The 8,264-nt window shown below is 32.7% G+C and overlaps 1 protein-coding gene across 3 annotated transcripts in view; it reads right to left on the bottom strand.

Moving 5' to 3' along the window:
• The window catches only part of LOC143059534 (innexin unc-9-like), a 156,846-nt gene extending 150,638 nt beyond the window's left edge, over positions 1–6,208 (bottom strand). Inside the window, exon 1 of one of the 3 annotated variants that reach the window (XR_012973506.1) lies at positions 5,976–6,208. The gene's annotated coding sequence lies outside the window, so the exon portion shown is untranslated. Of the gene's footprint in view, positions 1–5,780; positions 5,883–5,975 lie in introns of those variants that run through there. The other 2 variants (XM_076233049.1, XM_076233050.1) reach the window with 2 other exon arrangements.
• Positions 6,209–8,264: the final 2,056 nt, after the last annotated feature.

Genomic DNA, 8,264 nt, shown 5'->3' on the forward strand with positions numbered 1-8,264 from the left:
TATTGTGTTCGACTTATCTCATTATAAGTTTAAAAGTTTGGTGGTAAACATGCATATTACAATATTGGCGTTATTTGCTGTGAATAGGCGTATTTTTATTCCTCCCGTTTTTTATGTACATTCCGACACGAAATTTATATGTTGTTGCTTTTACTTAGTACAGTCACAAGTGAGCATTATAATGATGCTTTGGTTTTCCAGTGATATTACTTGCTTTGATTAGACGAAAAAATCAAACTGAATTTTTGTTCTCTATATACATTCTCAGGGCCGTAACTAGGGTTTGAATTCAGGGGAGGCAGGGGTTGGGAGGCCGCCGATTGAGGCCCTCAAGATTAGGGGGTTGGGGCGCAGCCCCTCGCCGATTTTTTCTCTCTCAGTAAAATGGCTAAAAATGACCCTTTTTCCTTACTTTAGTAAACATCAGTATTGCTTGAAACTTGAAGCAATTTTTATGCAAAAACAAGCTGAGGTTTTTGTTCGGGGTGAGCGAAGGCTCCGTCCTGAAGGCCGTACTTTGGCCTATAATTATTAACTTTAAATACATCGTGAACGCGGATTTTTTTGGTTTTCTCTCAATAAAATCAGTGGCTAAAAATGACCCGTTTTCCTTCGATTTCCATCAGTATTGCTGGATCCTGGAAGCAATTTTTATGCAAACAATTATTATCTGTATTTAAAGATTATTTTGTTAGCAAAACATATAAAGCAAGATCATAGAACGCAAGATATTCTTTTTATCGAGGACCTTGAATTTCAATATTGTTGAAAGCTGAACAGACATGTATATAACTACAACAAGATAATATTTCTATACTAGTATATACTTAGTATAGAAAGTCCCTGCTACAACGAATGGGAGTGTTAAACTACTAAGACATTGACCATAATGACATTGTTGTTCTCATACGATCGGGAGACGTTAAAAATATATCCCAACAGCTGATTCAGCCGGTAACGAATTTCCGATATCATAAAAGATTCACAATACAAAGGGAACTTACGTCCTCTGCTTAATTGAGCTCCTTAATAAATGTGAGCAGTTAAGTTTTATTCAAAATTGTCGAAAGCAAAGTTTCATATGTGTTCTCATACGAATAACGAATAACATGACGGACGGCCACACGAAAAAAAATAATAATACTGAAACGTTTCACTATCGATCAAAAGTCCGGAAAATGACATATATCACATACCATGATAACACAGTTAAAACTATGGTAAAACTGTAAACTTGTGTTGTTTATAATATAAATTCAAGTTCTTCGTGTACATATTGTCAATATATCATTTTCTAACTTCCAAAAAAAATTTTGGTGTAGAAAATTCAGGGGAGGCAGTTGCCTCCCCTGAACTGCCTCCCCTGCCTCATAGGTAGTTACGGCCCTGATTCTGAAATTCAAGGACATAGTTCTGCTTTTTAAGTACAGTCAGACATCATGATTAAGCAGGGTTCGTATGTGATGCTATTGTGTTCCCATGTCATTATTTGGTGAGAGTAGACGTATGTGATGCTATTGTGTTCCCATGTCATTATTTGGTGTGAGTAGACGTATGAGATGCTATTGTGTTCCCATGTCATTATTTGGCGAGAGTAGACGTATGAGATGCTATTGTGTTCCCATGTCATTATTTGGTGTGAGTAGACGTATTTAGAAAATTAGCGGTTTAGTTCATTATTTATACTTTTCGACATGGGAGTAACAGCATGTTGCTGTATTTTGTTTAGTCACATGTGATGTTCACAGGGGCGGATCCAGGATTTTCGGTTAGGGGGGCGCAAACTTAAATTTCCGCCGAGCGGAGCGAGGCGAATTTTTTTTTGAGGTATTATTATCGAAATTATTGAAATATTCTTCTAGAGAGGGTGCAATGTAGATATCTTGCCAAGCGTGGCGAGAAATAAATATTTTGTGGTAAAATTAGCGAGAAATTTAAGTTTCAAGCTAAACCCGCATAAATCCACCCCTGACAATTTGTAATCAGTATAATTAACAATAAATCTGCGAGTTTCTATTTATTGACTCAATAATAGCTCACCGACCAATATAAGATTTTGAAACAAGAATTTCTACTTTTGCCAGCGATTTTTAATTGTCTTTTCTTAATTTTTCTTTTCTTCTATTTCCGGAGGTCGTGTCAAACTTTTTATATACATTTCTACCGCAAACCAGTAAAATCAGAATGAGGTCCTTGCGAAGATATGTTTATTTTCGTGGGATCCTATGTAATACGGTAGTACGGGTTGGGGGCCTTTACCGTTTATGCATGCTTCGCCAAACTTTACATGTTGAAAGTGAGAAACATATATTGATATCATACAGAGATGTTAAACAATGATACAAATTAATAAACGAACTTTTCGCCTGAACCAGTATTCCTATCTTTCATTAAGAAAGAATTTAAACAGGACTGTTTTCTTGGCCGTGCCATAAATGAAATAACCAACCCAACCGCAGGTAGGGCACTTTCACATACTTCGTGGGAAAGTGAGGTAGGGTTGTTTTTAAACTTATCAAAGCAATTGTTTATAAAATCCGCAACTATCATGTCACATTGTTTTACTTGAACTGCTAAAAGCCTATGATATTTTTTCACCAAACGCAGTACCATGAGTACCGCGATGAAGTATAATATATTTATAGAACTTATAAATAAACCGTAGGTCAGTTTATTCATGTTATTAGTAATCACGTTGATTCTGTTAAACTTACTGTTTTATATACTTCTTTGAATGTTAAAACAGATGCAATGCGACGAGATTAATATTCGTCGTCTGTTCAGATACTTTATTGAGCTGAGGACAATCCATGCTTTGCAAATATTAGGGGGGGGGGGGGGCACGCCCGCCACGCCCCCGCCTAAATCCGCCCCTGGTTCATAATGATGCTATGTTATTCCTGTTAATTAATTTGCCGTGGTTATAATGGAAAACTCACCAATTCAATAGTTATTTACATTCAATCATGCATATTACAAGTTCCTCTTGAACAAGCAAGAACTATTTGTCACTGGACGTTTAGCAACCAACAACCAATCAAACAGATAACAGGTTGTTTGTGACGAAGCTATAGTGTTCCCTTGTCATTATTATCTTTTGATAGACATAAGTCTGTTGGGGCTTTAATTATAAGTATCTGATTGTTACAACATGACATAAAGGGTGCTAATAGGCATATTTATTTTGGTTACTGTATACACAGTTCTTATCTGAAAAAACTAGCATAACAATTTGCGAAGATACGTGTTGCGCAATGTTTTTGTCATACATTTTGGTTCTGTATCTTCCCCAAATGTATACGGAACAAATTTATGTTTTTCTACATTTATGCCAAAAAGTAAAGCTCCTTTTTTTTCTTTCAGAATATGAATAAACTCACAGACTGTGTAGGTGAAATGAGAATAGTTTTCTCTTGTTTTGTTAATACAATTGTTATTTACCTGCCAACTATCGTTCATATGTAATAATATCATAAATGTATAATTGATAATAATTTATAGTGTGGATTCGCGTGTTACAATGCTGTCTTGACGACAAATTAACAAGAGCAATGTGTATACTAAACCAAATTTCTACAAAACCACTTCTCTAGCTTCTGTACGTTTTCAGTTATGCTTTTTCTTTAATGCACGAGGACGTAAAATTTTGTGGTTACCATAAATATTAAAACCACAATTTAACAGAAATGAGATAATGCAGCAAAAATCTTTCTAGCCTTCTATACGGTATTTACATATAAAAGTGGGTTTCTAGCCTACTATACGGTATTTACATATAAAAGTGGGTTTCTAGCCTACTATACGGTATTTACATATAAAACTGGGTACAAAACAAATATTATAGATCATCGAATATGATATCATAACTTGGTTTAAAACTAAATAAACTCATCTTAGAAACCAGGAACGATGCCACCTACATAAATATGGTTTTGTTTGTATTGTTTATCCATAATATACAAAAGAAGATGTGGTATGATTGCCAATGAGACAACTATCCACAAAAGACCAAAATGACACAGACATTAATAACTATAGGTCACCGTACGGCCTTCAACAATGAGCAAAGCCCATACCGCATAGTCAGCTATAAAAGCCCCCCATAAGACGATGTAAAACAATTCAAACGAGAAAACTAACGGCCTTATTTATGTAAAAAATGAACGATAAAGCTGTTTTAGTCCAAAAGATATCTTATTGTGTCCACTTAGGCTGTAGTGATATTTAAACTTTCAAATAGAAATTCATATGAGCTGAATCAAATACCGTTTGATATGCGGTATTGGTTTTGGTCATTATTGAAGGAGATACAGTAACATGTAGTTACCAAATCCTACGTCATGTGGTCTTCGAAAAGGGGTGTGTGTCTCAGTGAAAGTTGTTCTACATTTTCATATATTTATATTAATGCAATGTGCACGTTTCATTAAAACACGTTCAAATGTTAGCAAATTATCGTGGACAACGTCACATATTGTACACCTCATATACATTAATTTCTACATTTGCACAACAGCACAATAGCACAACTATGCTAACCTTTAGAAAATATAACCAAATACCACAGCAGTCACTATGTCCCCATTCATTTGTTTCATATAATAGCAAATCATACGTGATGAAAATCTATGCTGGTAAGACATGTACTGTCCGACATATCAAATGTTGAGAATGATTAACGACTACTTTAATTACTACGGCACCCGCATCTTTAAATCGCCGACCTTAACATGCATTTATTCTAGGTTTTAACCAATATTCATTGATACTTGTATATCATACGCTGAATAAGTAAATGACATGTACTCAAGTTTTATTTGGACTAATACATGGTTGGTTTTAACGAAACATTCAATTGACAAACACTAAAGAGGGAAAAGGTCCGACACATTGACAATGCACTATTAATCATCAGTCAGAAACAAATGATGACGAAACACGAAGATAAAACTCCAAATGACAGTCAAAAGTGCTCAACTGTAGAAAAAAACTGCACAACACATCTTCGTATGCGAGATCTAATTATTCAACCAATAAAATTACTAAGAACATGCCTTTTTTTGCTATGTTCAAATGTTTTAAAATTAAAGTACCATAACAATTACAGTACAAACATCACAGTGTAAGCGACTTGAAAAATCTTCATCAGATACATCTGGGTCTTATTTTTGATAAAGGCAAAATACTTATAACACATACCGTTATATTTCATAAACTTTCCCAAAACTAGTGACTGGTTGCAGACGATCCAAATTTCACCAACTGCACTCTAATATTTAACAAATTATGCAGAAATGATATAAAGATTTAATTAAGATATTTTTTGAAAAACTGTTTCTAAAGTTTATGAACCTTTGTCGCAAACCTTATTTTTTACATTTAGAGGGAAATACATTATATAGAATTTAAGAAAGGAAGATAACTTTTACAGAATATGTCAGGACTAATAGGCCCACAAGTAATCTTGAAACGTAAGCTTCTATAAAAATAACTCATCATATATACATTTTGTACCAAGATTTAAAAAACTATATAACGTCAGACAAACGTTTTGTCTTTAAAATACATCAGTGAGGCTCGAATAGAAAATTAAAAAGGGATAAAAAATAAGAACGATATACAAAACATTGAGGGATTAAAATTCCGAAGTTTTTGCCAAATACATGCAGATTAGGTAATATATTCCTGGGGTAGAAAGTCCTTAGTATTTAAAAGAAAATTAAAACGTAAGCTTCTAGATAACACAGATAATACAAAATAAAATATATGTAACTACCTACCGTTAGATTACATCAGAAACCGCGGTAACTTTAAGTCTGTTTATAATATTTATACTTATTATACTTTCTATGTTACGTAATAAACCACTTATGATACGTCAGACCCTAGTGCTCTAATTACTAGTATTAATTACCATCCAAAAATTTATTCAACAAGTGGTTATTTTTTTTTTCATTTGAGTAAAACAAACTTACCTTGATTAGGGTGTAAGAATCCCGTAAATGGTTTACAGAATAAATTATCCAAACTAATTCACATAATCATAGATAAAGCAAAGTCTTTGGAGATATATGTGAATTTAAATCACACAAAAAGAAAAAAAAAAGAAACTAATTTGATGAAAATGACAACTGGCACTTGTTACCATATTCTTTGCAACTTTTTTGATTGACGGGATACCACGTGCTGATCTATTATTTGTCTGATGATACGAAACATGTATCTACGCTAGACTAAGATTGGGGATCTCCCTTCATAGGAAGTGACGTTTACATGCTTTTAGCGCCAATTAGATAAACACGTGGTTGAAAATTATTCTCAAATCAGGTAAATAAATTGATACATCGTTTGCAGTGTAAATAACAAGATTTCTTATAGGTAATTGGTCGATATCAATTCATTACTGTCAGAGTTATTTTCCAAGGTATTTTTATTCCGTTATAAATGATGCGTTTTTGCACCTCTGGTGATTGATTTGTGATAAATTCGACACACGTGCATGTTTAACCTTGGCAAATGTCCTGACATATTCATTGCGAATTTTCCATAATGATATTATTGAAGAATAATTGCAATATTTACAACATATGTCTTTTATAAGTTGTGATAAGTTTCTTATTATTGAGATAAATATTTGTGTTTTGTTATCACTGATTATTATCATTTCAATAACATGCAGACTTGAAGATCATACTTTACATTGCATTACCAGAAACTACATGCTTTGCGTAAATGTAAGAAAATATCCAGAGCTGATTACATATATATGTACGTATACCCGACTACAATTTGAAAGGGAAATATATTTTCATCATACAATGTATACGTAATTGTTGATATCTGAACATTTAGCTGCAGGATAAAACATCGCTCTGACAAGTCTACACAGTTTAAAAATCAAACAGGGTCATTCGCAATGATGGCCACTATTTAACCCATTGACAGATCAGTTTATGATTTACTCTCTCGAAATGAATAACTAGCAAATTTTCGTAGGACCTTATGTTTTAATGATTCAATATTTTAGTTTTTCTTGTATTTTGTTCATTATTTGGTTGGTATGGCAATTGTTCATATGAAGAAAGTAGGGATATGACACATTTTTATGTTTTTTATTTACTTTGTGTGTGAAATTAGTATTGACTTTACATTTTTTATTTGTTCCTACACACTTTCTGTTCCAGAAAATAATTACATTATTACAAAAACTAGTACAATAAGTCGATACACAAACCAAATTCCTTATAATGCCGAAATCATCATGAAAACAAATTACCGTTATAAATGTTATTATTGCTAGAAAAGTTAATGACGTTAGGTTTATTAGCTGCTGAAATGATATCCTCAATTTATCATAACGATTAAAAGACGTTCATAGTTAATAGCTAACCAGAAAGATGAATGCTAAAGTGATCCCATACTAATTGTTGTAATAATAATTTTTATGGTATGTAGTTAAAAAGAGCTTATATGTCGCGACATATCGTTAGTTAATGTATGTATATGATATTTGAAATATTTAGCACATTCTCAAATAAAAGTGCATAATCAATATAAAGTTTGTTCATTCCAAGGTTGCAACTGCATGCTTAATATAAAATATAAGATGTGGTTTTAATTAAATGTGACTACATACTCCTCATCAGAGCAGATATGAGTTAATAGGTTATTTGTTCGTCAAAAGATGCGTTTTTTCTGGACATTTCAATTCGTTTGTCTATGGATTCAATTATTCAGCAAAAATAATATCTGTTGTTAGTTTTTTAACTTATAAAAATGTACGTCCAAACTTCAAAAAAAAATATTTTGTTTTAATTTAGAAAACTAATTAGATGTGTCGGATTATCAGATTTACATTGGATCATAGGTTAAAGGTTTCACATATTGGTGTACATTTTTAAAACAGAGACTGTTGGAAAGACTAATGTATATGATATAACCCTACATGTATAATTTCAAATTGTAGCCTTCAAACAATTTTCTGCTTTTTATGTTATTTTGATACATTGAACCACAAATGGAACTAAGAATAGGCGACATCACACAGGTGAAGCACAACAATTGTGCTCACCGAATCGCAGTTTTAATTTAAGCACCTTCTTTTTGCATGAATGTGTTAAAAAAAAGTCTAATCATCAACTCATAAAAGGAAGCAGGCTTATAATAGTGTACACAAGACGTGCGTTTCGTCTACAGAAATCGATGAAGAACAAAAACGAAGATAATTAAATTAATTAATGTACGAAAAAGACGTGTTGATTCCA

The sequence above is a fragment of the Mytilus galloprovincialis genome, chromosome 14 (assembly GCF_965363235.1).
Source record: "Mytilus galloprovincialis chromosome 14, xbMytGall1.hap1.1, whole genome shotgun sequence".
NCBI lineage: Eukaryota > Metazoa > Mollusca > Bivalvia > Mytilida > Mytilidae > Mytilus > Mytilus galloprovincialis.